General features: G+C 41.0%; 2 protein-coding genes across 2 annotated transcripts in view; both read right to left on the minus strand.

Annotated features, from left to right (window-relative positions):
• ZNF804A (zinc finger protein 804A) overlaps nucleotides 1–14416 on the minus strand; it is a 209391-nt gene that overhangs the window by 22975 nt on the left and 172000 nt on the right. The window lies entirely within an intron of this gene.
• LOC307218622 (uncharacterized protein) overlaps nucleotides 11265–14416 on the minus strand; it is a 487058-nt gene continuing 483906 nt past the window's right edge. Inside the window, exon 2 of the mRNA XM_079981184.1 lies at nucleotides 11265–11363. The gene's annotated coding sequence lies outside the window, so the exon portion shown is untranslated. The remainder of the gene's footprint in view (nucleotides 11364–14416) is intronic.

The following is a 14416-nucleotide window of genomic DNA, read 5'->3' on the forward strand; positions in this document are numbered from 1 at the left end:
ACAGAACAACACATATTTAATCGCATATTTAAATTTGTACTTTATCATGTGTATATTTCTGAATGCACTCTAAACTAAAACATGTTTCAATATGTTTGGGCTTCCCTTTAGCCAATAACTATATCACAATTAGGATGGGGAAGAAATTCAAATTACATTTAAAGGCAAACTTTCTAATTTGCCCTTTCCAAAATAATATTCAAATCATACTGTGTTTACTATTAGTAAATGGTTTTGAGAATCATAGTAGTGCTAAAGAATAAAAAATAAGTGCAATGCAATCCTATATAATATGTTTACCCAGATGTAAATCACACCAAGTTCAGCAGGAACTTACATTCTTGTGAGTCTGCATTGGATTACAGCCTTGACACAACATTTGACTCAATGAATAATTGAAAGTATTCCCAAACTATGACTATCAAAAGGACTCTACTATATTTTAAGCATTTTGCCATTCTCTTGTCCTTATCCAGTTAGTGTGCATACACATGGGGAAGCAGATCTCCACAAATCTGACTGTTGTTGAATGGGGAACCCTGTGTAAACATGGCTATTGTGTTTTTTGGTTCTTTCCTTGTTCTTGCTGCCAGATGCATGCATGTAATTCTTCAAAAAACTGAAATGATTACCGCTATGTTGTGCTACATTCATCTGCCTTTGAGTAGACATTGAATCTGTTTGCTTGTCTCCACCTGCTTTTAATTAATGGGCTTATGTACAAGGGTTTCAAATGATTTGAGGTTGGCTTTCATATATCTTACCTCAACTATTCCTTACCTGATTATCACCTCTCATCATCAGCTATGCTGTTTGGGGTTGATGTGAGTTAGACTTCAACAACATATGGAGGGCACCAGGTTGCCAAATTGCATCACAACACTTGGGACTGAGCTCTGCTTTACACCCAACCCAATTCCTATTGAAAAATCCAACCAAAGCTGAGTCCATTTCATGTGAACAAAATAGCTGAGGAGAGCATGCTGAATATTTCACCATGATAGCTGGAAAAGGAGCAATGTGTATAACTGCAGTCTGGCCAAATTGCAGAGCTTTAGGATATTTCTGTTAGCTTCAGCAAAAAATCCCAAGAGCACCTCATAAATATTAGTGATGGGAGGGCCAAAGGAAACACCATAAAACTGGAATTAGCATCCTAGCTTTCAGATTTATTTAAATTCATAATCAAAATATCATAAAACTTGAGGCCATTTGTTTATCTGTATAAATTGCTACATGTGGCAATTGCCTTGGAGTTGGAGGGTAATTATTTTTAATGATTTTAAGGGGCTCCAGTCTGCCTTCGCTGAAGTCAGTGGTAAAGCACTCACTGGCTTCTCCAGGAAACGGAACAAGCTTTCTAATTATAAAGATAAATTTGCAGTAACACCTTGAAGAGCTTTCCTCAACCAAGAAAATTAAAGACAAGTTGGGAGTCATTTTTCTCTCTTTACTTCAAATTTCACTTGACATTTCAATTCCATTTCTGTATCGCATTGGCCTCCCATTTCAAATCTTGTCCAATAGCAAATACGTGAGAGCTTTTTCCAAGCACAGTCAAGACACATAGATGATTACCTTCTGGCACAAGCAATATTTAACCCACCAAAATGACTAAGATAGCTGCCTTCAGGCTTAAATCAGAACAGTTATCCAGTGGTCAGCCTCCTACAGTATATGCTGAAGATTGCTGACTGTATCAGGCCCTTTTGAGGCTGGTGGTCTTTTCTTACCCCTGATCCAGGATCTGAAGTTCTTAACATCTAGCTAAATATCTGTATTATCTACCTCTCTATTTCCAACAGAAGCCAGTTCTGAGGCCTCATCATATAGACCTTGGTGGCGATAGCCATTCTACACTATCTGGTAATCAGAGATATACTGGCTCTAGACATAGAGGTTCCTTCTCAGCTGTTATGACACCATCCGTGAATTTGCTGAACCTTTTTAAAAGCACTCTGTGTAATAAAAATTTTAAGTTGTCTATTACACAAAGAAGTACAGTGGTACCTTGGTTCTTGAACTTAATCCATTCCGGGAGTCCGTTTGACTCCCAAAAGCATTCAAAAACCAAGGTGTGGCTTCTGATTGGCTGCTGGAGCTTCTTGTACTAAATTGGAAGCCGTGGAAGCTGCGTCAGACATTTTGCTTCTGAAAAAGGTTCGCAAACCGGAACACTTAATTCTGGGTTTGCGGCACTCAGGAGCCAATTTGTTTGGGAGCCAAGCCATTCGAGTACCAAGGTACCACTGTACATTCTTTTCATTGTTTGGTTCTTACCAATTTCCACAACTCCCCTCCTCCTTTTAATTATGAACTAGATTCTGCCAGACATAGACTGCAATCCTAAGTGCACTTACCCTGAGCTCAGTGGATTGGGCTGAGAAGCACTTTTACATCAAAAGGACAGACAATTATGTGCCAGATTATTTCCTACTTGAAAAAAATATGAGAGTAAAACACACAAACACACCCATTGAACTCTGTTCGACTTGTGTCCAAACATGGACAAGTATTTTATTTTATTACCTGCACAGCATCTCTTTGGAAATCAAATACATTCATTATGCATAATGACATGTGGATGGATGACTATTGTATAATGTCTGGGAATACTAAGAACCAGGTCTACAGAGAGGAAAAGAAATCATCTCCACCATATCTATCCCATTGTTTTAGCAGCCTGATTAAAGGAGTATTGTTAACAGGACAGTATGTTGGCCTGTCTCTACACACACCCCACCATCTCACTGGCAGTGTACTTCAAATCGGCTGTATTTTTGCCAAAATGAGATATGTGACTCCTGTGTTAAGTATGGTGATTAAAAATCCATCTTCCTTTCTCGCACTGAATTGTGGAGGAAATCCACTTGGCTAATTGCAGTACTGATATATGTGACCTGGGGGTAGCCTTTATGTCTCCTCTGTCTCATTTCTGAAGATATAGGCATGTAAGCAGCTTAGGTTTAAGGATTTAGGGCTGCTGATGTTGCTTTATAGTTGCTCTTTAAGGTGACCCTCACTATAAAAAACAAAGACATTTGAATCTTCAAAAGGACGATTTCTTAGACAAGTGTGACCCACCCCACCCCCCTTGGGCAGAGAAGATTGGCTGTCTTCTTTTCCCAAGAGCTGACCTTTGCTTCACATCAAAAATAAAGAATATTTCATAAAGTGCAGATCTATGTAATTTTCATGCCAAAGCAGATGGTTTGCAAGGAAGGACAAATGTGTTAGCGTGTGGATGTTAAGCACATATGTTGTCCATTCCGCTTCACAGAGAGGTCCATGTGCTTCAGAAGTCATCTTGATCTTTTAAAAGTATCTCACCACACTTGCTAGCTAAATGCTAGCTGATCCCTAGGACTAACTTGTGGTTATCTTTTTTTTTTTTAAAAAAAAATAATATTTATTACTTTTCCAACAATTTAAACACTACAAAAAAGAAAAACAATACAATAACACTACATAACACTAACACATTAAACTAACAAAACAAAACAAAAACAGTTTAAAACACATCAAATAATTTCAATATCTTATCTTTCATTCACTTATTTCCGTGACCTCCTCACACCTCCCTTTTTGTATTCCACTTCTGTTAATTGTTTCAGCAATTCCTTTCCATCTTCCTCTGTTTTCTATCCTATATTTATCTTAGCACATTCTAACCTTATTTTTTCCTTTAATACTCTATTAATCTATTTATACTTAATTCCTTATAACATTTCTACTAAAGCCATATAACTTCATTCCAACATTTTTCTAGCATTCATTAATTTTACAGTATTTCCGTAAATAATCTTTAAACTTTTTCCAGTCTTCTTCCACCGACTCTTCTCCCTGGTCTTGGATTCTGCCAGTCGTTTCCGCCAGTTCCATATAGTCCATCAACTTCATCTGCCATTCTTCCTGGGTGGGTAAATCTTGTGTCTTCCAATACTTCGCGATAAGTATTCTTGCTGCTGTTGTTGCATACATAAAAAATGTTCTATCCTTCTTTGGCACCAATTGGCTGACCATGCCCAGGAGAAAGGCCTCTGGTTTCTTCAGGAAGGTATATTTGAATATCTTTTTCATTTCGTTATAAATCATCTCCCAGAATGTCTTAATCCTTGGGCATGTCCACCAAAGGTGAAAGAATGTACCTTCTATCTCATTACATTTCCAACATTTATTATCAGGCAAATGGTAAATTTTTGCAAGCTTGACTGGTGTCATGTACCACCTATAAATCATTTAGTTTTCTTTTAGGGCATTACATGCCGTAAATTTCATACCTGTGGTCCATAACTGTTCCCAGTCAGCCATCATTATGTTATGTCCAACATCTTGTGCCCATTTAATCATATCAGATTTCACCATTTCATCCTGAGTGTTCCATTTCAACAGCAAGTTATACATTCTTGACAAATTCTTAATTTTTGAATCTAACAATTCTATTTCCAATTTTGATTTTTCCACCTGGAAGCCAACTTTTTTGTCCAAATTGTATGCCTCCATTATTTGATAATAATGGAGCCAATCTCGCACTTTATTTTTCAATTTTTCAAAACTCTGCAATTTTATTCTGTCTCCATCTTGTTCCAAAATTTCCCAATATTTTGGCCATTTGGCCTCCATATTGAGTTTTTTCTGTGCCTTCGCTTCCATTGGTGACAACCATCTTGGGGTTTTCTTTTCTAACAAATCCTTATATCTTATCCAAACATTAAACAATGCTTTTCTAACAATATGATTTTTAAAAGCTTTGTGTACTTTTACAGAAAGAAGAAGAAGAACTAACTTGTGGTTATCATTCTTCTAGCATACTTTCCCTTCCCTTTTAAGAATATTAATTGATTAATTAGCTATGATAGACAGGTATCAAGTAAGGATGAGAGAAAGACACACACATTCCAAACAAATAATAATAATAATAATAAACAAATAATAATAATAAAGAGTTTGTTTCACAATACCTCAGGTACTTTGCCTGAGAATGACCCACCAAATTTGCTTCAGATTTTGTCCTAAGTAATCTCAACCAGGGGATAATGTGCAAACTTCCCTAAAAAGGTTGCTAGTCTTACCAAAACTATTTTGGAGCAGCCCTGCTGCTACCAAAACAGAGTTGTGCAAAGTCTGTATTACTGCAAACGTACTCTATGTGGGGCTGCTCTTGGGCCTGATCCAAAAGCTTCAGTTAGGGCAGAACACAGCAGCTGCAGTGCTGATGTAGCAAGTGGCTGACAGCATGTGACAGCTGTGCAAAAACATCTGCATTTCTATTGGGTCAGGTTGAAGGTTCTTGTATTAATATGCAAAGTTCTGATCAACTTGGGTTCAGGATACCTTGAGGATCACCTGAGGCCTTATAATCCCACCTCAATTGCTGAGATGATCCACAGGAGTGCTGTTAAGTTTCCCCACTTGTTTCAGGAGCCTAACTTGCGTCTACTAGAAGTCGGGCATTTAGTGTTGCCAGTCTCATGTTCTGGAGGAGAGATTTGGCAGGCATCCTTGCTGCTAATTTCCCAACATCTTTTGAAGACTTTTTAAAAAATGCTACCAGGCCTGTTCAGTTGCTGAAACTATTTTGAGATGAGCCAGTCATTTCTGTGATTGCTTTGTATTGTTTTCATTGTATTTAATGATTTATTGTACTTGTAAAATTAGTTGTATAATGGCTTGGTATTTTGTAGGAGGGTGGTCTATAAATAGGTTTATTAAAAAAATAAAATATGTGGAAGTGGACCTATCTGCCTCCCAGGGAAGTGTGAGGGACAATAGCATTTGTTATTGCTGTTAAAACACTGACACTTAGGTAGGTCCCAACTATGTTTATCAGTTTACATTCCCTTTGTAAAGAACCATTGTTGCCTGCTATTGGTGAAAGCCAGAGAACACACTGGAATCTCTATTACAACAACAGGCACCTTATACCAAGACAAAAAGACTGCAGAAGATTCAGCCAGGAAATGTAAGAAACACAAGATCGGCTGCTTTGAACAAACTCTATTCCCCCTCCCTTTTAAAAATAAAGTGCTTGAGAGCTATTCTGTGTCCTTGAGAAGCTAGAAGGCAGTGGAGCAGCAGCTACAGTCAGCAAAATGAACCTAATACCCCATTCAGGGAACATTGTCTCTGCAAGGTAGCGGGTGACTCATTTCTCCCTTAAGGTTTCCAGAAATGCTTGCGAGGGGCACTCTTCCCCCCCCCCCGCCATTGCCATTAAATAGTTTACAAGTTTTAAAAAAGTAGACTTTTGTAATGTCTACACAGGAAGTGGGAAACTACAGTTGTGAGGAGAGACACTTTGGTTAATATAGGAAACCTTTTCTGATTTAATCCCAGGGCCCCATCTCTCTAGATTTCTTAGTGAGGAGATCCCAAAGGACATCAGACTAGGAAAACAATCTAATCCAGTTTACTGAAGAATTCATAGAGTTCCTCCAAAGGAGATGACACCCACCCCCACAATTTGCAATTTGGGGCCCAACCTTTTTGCTGCCTCAGTTATTATTGCCTACAACATGTATGCATAACCCTGCAGTCAAGTTCATGGTGCTGAGGCATAAACTGTTGGGGAAATATGACTAGAAATGCTTCAGTGGAGAAACTTACACCAGTGGCTCATAATACCACTTTTTTTTTTTTTTTAGTAATACCATAAAATTATATCTCAATGGAAAGATGATTTAATGAAAAATGTAACGCAACAAAGTTTTTTCAATTATCGGTATTCTATCAAAAGGTATAGCCAAATAACCAGGAAAAGGAAGCACAACTTGCTTAGGTTGATATGCAGTAACTTTCCTTCATTCAAATGTAGCCAATGAGCATGAGTATTTTGAGAGCCAATCAGGTGCTATGAGCCATCAGACCTTGGAAATACACTTTCCCCAAAAGGTTTCCAAAATTTGGCCACTCGTGTAACTGTACTTCCCACCTCCCTCTCTCTCTCCCCACCCCCCAGCCTAGGGTCATTTTGTTTGCTATCTTCAGTACCTTTTCCAGTACTATGCCACTCCTTTTCAGATGGGGTCAACAGAAGTCTCTACATAGTATCCTAACTGCAGGCCACCATAAGCCCTAAGTCATGGGTAGGCAAACTAAGGCTTGGGGGCTGGATCCGGCCCAATCGCCTTCTAAATCTGGCCCATGGACGGTCCGGGAATCAGCGTGTTTTTACATAAGTAGAATGTGTGCTTTTATTCAAAATGCATCTCTGGGTTATTTGTGGGCCATAGGAATTCGTTCTTTTTTTTTCATAAAAAAACACCGTTCTAAACGCTATTCCACAATTTACTATTATATAAAGGATCTGTTGCAAAATTAATATACGCAAATTAATATACGCAAAGCAACTGTCTATAAAAGTGATGTTTATAAAGAAAGCCATAGTTGGGATTCTTTAAATTCTATCTTCTCGCATGGAAAGCAAATTGCCATCTCCCTCTAATCTTTATCTCCCATTTGCAAAGAATATCAGCCCCTAACAGTTAATTGACTTCATTGATACAATACTATTGGAATTCTGCCTGGGTCAGAGGAATGTGCCACAGCGTAGGCACCGGCAGATATTCCTTGACGACCTCCCGGCTGCTACTCCCGGCAGATAAGCTGGCGAGGTCTCGGCGATTTTTCTCAGGCTGTGAGAAAAACACACCGTTCCTTCTCTCTCCCCTTTGGTGTCCCCCAGGGAGGGGAAAGAAGCAGACAGAAATCTATTTACATCTTTTATTTCTGTCCTTTCACTTCAGTACAGAGAAACATGTCTGCACTCAACGGCAGTAAGAATAAACTCCACCCATGTACATCCTGTACAGGTCATATGACACACACTGAGCTCACATCCTGTGCTCAGTAAGGAGAATGGACTGCCCCTTTGTTTCCATGGCAACAGTCACACACATCCTGTTTGGCTTTCTTGCCACAAGCAGCTGACTTGGCTGCTATAGCCTTTGCTTGCTGCTGCATTGCTGCTTTAGAATAACATACTCCCCCTAAAGTATCAATGTGTGCTGCGAGCAAAGCGTCATCCAGAGAAGAAAACAAACAGTTGTTATATGTATAACACTCCCCTGTTGTTTCAGTTCCACCCTTGGAACTACCCGCCATTGGTTTCACCAATGTACCTCTCTGGTTGTGTGACTTCCAAGGAATGAGTGCTTCTGCATTACCTTGGTTAGCAACTCTCTGTTGTGCCTTTGTCTCTGACTCAGACACAGCTTCAATCTGACCTTGGTCGTTTACAACAGCAACACATGCAATAGCTAGGTTAGCAAACTCCTTTGAATACCTCTTGGGTGGTACACCCTTCGTTGCTCTCTCAGACCTACGTAAGAGGTGCTGCTTTTCCTTGCTTTCTGGTTCAGCCTCTGAACTCTCTGAAGAACCAGTACTAAGCTTAATCAGTGGTTCATCCTCCTCTTCTGAGGGTCTAGTCATTATGTGAGATTTCCTCTCAATGACTGTGACAACTGAGCTGTCTGAGCTATCGCTGTCATCATCAGTACTACTGAATTCAATAAGATCAAACTCATCATCATCATCATCAGAATCATCTTCATCTCCTGTGGGAAATGTGTGAACAATCACTCTCTCCTGTTCAGGAGCACTCTCTAGGAATTTTGTGAGAATCACCTGACCAGATTCAGACAAAATTACTCTGTAGAGACCCTTTTCATAACCCACAAAAATGCCTCTGGCATTCTTTACTCCACCCGGAGCTTCTGTTCTCACATGAGACCCAAAAACCTTGAAATGGGCAACAGAAGGTTTTCTGTGGAACAGTTTCTCAAAAGGAGAACTTCCCAACTCTTTTGAAAGCTTTCTCAACCACGTATAACAAAATGACATTAGCGACTCAGCCCAGTACTCATGTGGCAGATGTGAACTTAGCAATTGCGCATGCATTCCCTTTTGCAATTCTTTGTTCACCCTAACACAGACACATCTCTTCCAAGCTTCTTCGGAACTAGCAATTTTGTGTCTTATCCCTTTCTTCTTCAGGAACCTCTGGAAATCCTGTAAAAGAAATATTGGCTTCTCATCTGTGCAAAGACAATCTATGTCAGCATCATGCATATTTTTAACTTTGTCACAAAACTCTTTAAACCTTTCTAAGGCGTCTTTTGGTCTCTCCAAAAGATAAATCCAGACAAAATCTGTGAAAAAATCAACACATATTAGGTAATATTTTGCATTGCCTCTAGAAGGTGCTAGAGGACCAATCACATCAGCATACACCCGCTGAAATGCCCTGTCGACCCTCGAGGTGACCTGCTTGGCGTTCTTTTCAGCTACACCTGCAAAAGAGATCATGTTAGAATTACAATTCATGTAATCACTTTGATCAAAAGTCAACAAATACAGTCCATCTTTCTCTTTGGCAGAAAGATACAACTCTCCATCTTTGTAGATCTCGCAGTTCTCATCATCATAGGACAGTTTTAGTCCCTTCTTAGCAATCTGCGAAACGCTGAGCAGATTGTACTTCAACTCTGGAACCAAATAAACATTGTTTATAGTCAAGTTCAGACTTTTAAGATACACAGTCCCAATTCCGGTGGCTTCCAGCTCTTGACCGTTGGCTTGTTGTACAACGAAGCTTTGCTTCTTAAACGACGAAAATAGATCCCTGTGAGCTGTCATGTGAAATGTACACCCCGCATCAATGACAAAAGCGTTCTCCACTTCTGGCTTGGTTCCTTTCGACATCAAAACCTTTGCAGTCTTTGCCTTTGGGATGGTATGACCTTTGTCTGACGCCTCAGACTTTGTGGAGCTTCCCTTGGCTCCTTTGTTCTGACGTGGCTTCTTGCAGTACCGCTGAAGATGCCCAGTTTGTCCACAATTGAAACATTGGACAACGTTCAAAGTTACAGCATTTTCTCCAGTAGCAACAGCAGTGGGGGTGTCAGAACTCCGTTCTTGTCTCCCCCTGTCCTTGACTTCCAGGGCGGCAAGTCTGTCATGTTCACAAAGAACCACGGCAAAGACCCTCTCCGAAGTCAATTCATTTGCTGGGAGGGACCCCAGCTGACTGGCAACGGTTTTGTAAGTCCGATTCAAGCTGTTTATCACCATGAAGCAAAACACTTCCTCCTGCAGACGGAAATTACGTTCCACCATCTGTTGACGCAGATATTTCATTTCCGTCAGGTGCGCTTGAACATCTCCATCAGGCGCAAGCCTCAGGTTGGTCAGCTTCTCAAAATACAGCAACGCTGAAGAACCTGCATCTCTCTGATGTGTCCTTCTCAGCGTGTCCCAAACATCTTTCGCGTGTTCTAAACTTTGTATATGGATAAGCTGCGAATCTGACACACACAGAATTATAGCCGTTCTGGCCTTCACATCCTGTGACTCCCAAGCACGCGTTGGTGCTGCAGGGATGGGGTTCTCAATCACCTCAAACAGTCTCTGATTCTGCAGCAGGGCCTTCATCTTAATAGACCAAGATGCATAATTCTCATTGGTCAGAAGGGGCGGAGAATGCAAACCTCCCCCCTTCCTGGCATCCATTTTGAGTCCTTTGCCTTAACTCTCAAACACAAGCCTCTAAAATCCAATAGCTGGCTTGTTTACACTCTTGGCCACCTGGCAGCTCTGACTCTGGCTGCTTGGAAAGTCCCTTCCAACAGTTCGTGAGAGCGTAATCATAACATAGGCTGTTTTTGCCTCTCTGAGGCTCAGCCTGACTGTACAGCCCTTATCTTGAAACTGGCCTGCATTGCTAAGCAACAGCATTCCTTTCCTTGGACAGGAAAAACCACAAGAATGTCTGGAATGCAGGTCTCTTCTCACTGGGAGCTGTTTTCCCGAAACGCTGCTCCCCGTGAAGCAGAGAATGAATCAATCTGCATTCACACTTCTAAGCCCGAAAATCTCATACCTTTGGGCTCCGTGGCTTGGCTGTCAGCTTCTTCTGGTCAGCTTCTGGCTGCAGAGAAACAGCCTCTTGCTTCAGGTTTCCATGGAGCGATGAAAACAGCAGCTCTGCTACTACCTTTGCAGACTCCCATGGATCGTAGCAACTATCCTCTGCTACCACTATTGGAATTCTGCCTGGGTCAGAGGAATGTGCCACAGCGTAGGCACCGGCAGATATTCCTTGGCGACCTCCCGGCTGCTACTCCCGGCAGATAAGCTGGCGAGGTCTCGGCGATTTTTCTCAGGCTGTGAGAAAAACACACCGTTCCTTCTCTCTCCCCTTTGGTGTCCCCCAGGGAGGGGAAAGAAGCAGACAGAAATCTATTTACATCTTTTATTTCTGTCCTTTCACTTCAGTACAGAGAAACATGTCTGCACTCAACGGCAGTAAGAATAAACTCCACCCATGTACATCCTGTACAGGTCATATGACACACACTGAGCTCACATCCTGTGCTCAATAAGGAGAATGGACTGCCCCTTTGTTTCCATGGCAACAGTCACACACATCCTGTTTGGCTTTCTTGCCACAAGCAGCTGACTTGGCTGCTATAGCCTTTGCTTGCTGCTACATTGCTGCTTTAGAATAACAAACAACTATGTTGCATCAGTGAACTCATTTAACTGTTAGGGGCTGAGATTCTGTGTGAATGGGAGATAAAGATGAGGGCTGAACTGAATGTTATCTGGTGAACAATTGTGTCATGCAAAAGATCCTATTTGGGGGTGGGGTATGAGCAGAAATATTTACTGAAGCATTACTAAAAATCTTATTTGCTTCTATAGGTTGTAGTGTAAATACACTACTGGAGAGTAAGGTCCATTGAGCTCTCTGGGACTTACTTGTAAGTAGGAATATTCTGTTGACATATTTGAAATGAACCAGCCTGATTTGTACTTCTCAGACTAATATGTGGATTGGAACACAGGTGTCCTTCAGTTTTTCCACTTTTCTGAATTTAGTAATACATTTCTTGACTCAGAAATATACCAAAATACATACAATAATCCATGTTTCAATGTGTATTTAAAATGTGAAAATGTGTATAAAATGTGCATCCTGGGGTAAACGTGTACGAAAAATGCATATTTTGTGGGGGAGGGGATGCTTAATAAGATGTCTGTGTGTCTCTCTGTGTGTTTGGGTGGAAGTGTCCTATGAGCAAAGACATATGAAATGGATGCAGACTGGAGGTAGGCTGAGCCTAGAAAATTGCACTGCAGTAAATGTTGGAGTTAAATCCTAAATTCCAAATTTTGGTGAATATCAGCATTTAGTCAGCTGAATTTGGGGAAGGTCCAAAAGCATAGCTACAACAGCAAATAGGGGCAGCCACCTTGACAGAATCCCCTGATGTTTGTTCTCTGAAATGGATAAATATACGTCTGTTTTCAGATATTCACAATGTTTCTCTGGAAATTTCAGCAACCAAAGACAAATTATCTACATTCTATAGCATCCTGGAAAGGCAAAATACTGCCCAAAGTTTTGTTACTGATGAAGTTCAGTGGGAGTGGCATTTCACCAAATGGTCAGGGCTTTAATATTGTTAAACCAAGAAAGCAGCGATATCATGAACTTTAAATAAATAAATAAATCTCAGAGTACTTAATACTAGGGCTTAAACAATACATTTTACACCCTCTCAGGTGCTCCATATAAAGGAGATGCCAGGTATGTGTTTCCCAATGAAAGGTAGCCATTACAAGGGGAGAAAAAGGGCAATTGCTTTTATACTGCATCCCAATTTGACACACTGCACAGTTTAGAAAAGGGAAGCAGAAAAAAAGAGGACAGTGCAATCAGTTGGCACCACAGGGGGGAAATTAATAGAGAGGGTGTTTAATTACCTGACTTGGAATTTGGCAAGAGTGTGAGGGTTGACACTCCTGCTCTTAAGAAAAGTGTTATGGGACTTTAATTATCACAAGCCATCAGGGGCTTGGTTTTATGTCTTCAGAAATGGCAGGGGCCGCAGCACAGTGACACATTGCTTCAATACTCGCTCGCAGGGGGAGGGCAGTAACGAAGGGTGAGCACTTTTTGCAGTGTAAAGAGTTAAAAGGACATCTCTTTCCGCTGTGAGTTTCCCCGTAAGCCTGCTCAGCTGGCAAAATCAAAGCACGCTTAGTGGCGTGGTACCCAAAGAGAATTACTAGGCAAGTCTGTTTTCATTAGTGAGGGGCAAAGGCATGAACTGAAGTCCTTGAAACTTTCCCTCCTCTAGTTGTATGCAAAACAAACAACAGGGACAGAACCCATTGTGGTATGGTGGTGAGAATGCCCAACCATGAAGCTGGCTGGCTGGGTGATGCTGGGCCCATCAGAACTCTGAAACCAACCTGGCTCACAGGATGGTGAGAGGGCAAAATGAGGTGGGGAAGGCAGTGCATGCTATCTGGAGCTCCTTGAAGGAAAGAGAGGCTTTAAATAAATAAAGCGCCGATTCCCACTTTACAAATGAAATGCACAAATCCGACTGGGAAAAACTCATCTGCACAGCCCACTAAAGCCCCTGCTCCACAGATAAATATATGGAGAGGCTTTATCGAGAACTAATTTGACTCACCTTTTTCTTTTTATATGTGATCATTGTATGCGGCATTGCGTTCTCAGTTCTCTCCTGGTTTTCCCCTCCCCTCTGTATTCTCATTTTGATTTCTGGTTTTTGTTTTTATTGGTTACATTCTTTAGTCTTACTGCATTTTGTATGTGCTTATGTCAGTAACCATATTATATGAAGAATGACCACCATCACATAATAAAGATTATTATTATTATTATTAAAAAAAATAATGAAACAAAACCTGGGAAGGAGGGCCAATTGAAATGAGCCAGAAAAAAGTATCATTATAAACAAACCCTCATATTTCCTCCAGCTACTTCGAAGTTTTCATCTTTTGGCCAAGAGCTGGACTAGACATAACACTAAACCAGAGGTAGCCAATGTAGCATCCTTCAGATGATGTTGGACTACAACTCATCCCATGCTCTTTAGGACTGATGGGGGTTAAAGTCCTACAATATCTGGAGAACACTATGTTGGCTACCCTAGTGCTAAACACACCTTTAGCAATAATAGCAAGAAATAGAGGGAGTTTTCATGGAACCATAGCATGTTGGGAGTATAATCCTTGTGAAAATCCCGCCTTCCCAGCACACTGCTATTATCTCTGGAAGTAAAGCTCTGCATTGCACTAATGTGGTACAAATCAGAGGGTGGTACAGAACAGAGGTAGGAAAACGTTTCAAACCACATTCCCTTATGGAAGCTGTAGTGAAATGGGAATGCACCATCCCATGCCCTCCTGTCGTCCAGCCCCTCACTTCCACTGGCACCAGAGCATCCCCCTCTCACCAAACTCAGCAAGAACCAGGGTGTTCTGCAAGGCACTGCCGCTCATCTTTCCTTCCCCAGGGATGGGAAAGATAAGCAGCAACACTGCACTCCAGAACGCCTCTTTGTTGCCAGTGAGAGAAGGGTGTTCCGGTGGT

The sequence above is a fragment of the Podarcis cretensis genome (genome assembly GCF_951804945.1).
Source record: "Podarcis cretensis genome assembly, chromosome: 1".
NCBI lineage: Eukaryota > Metazoa > Chordata > Lepidosauria > Squamata > Lacertidae > Podarcis > Podarcis cretensis.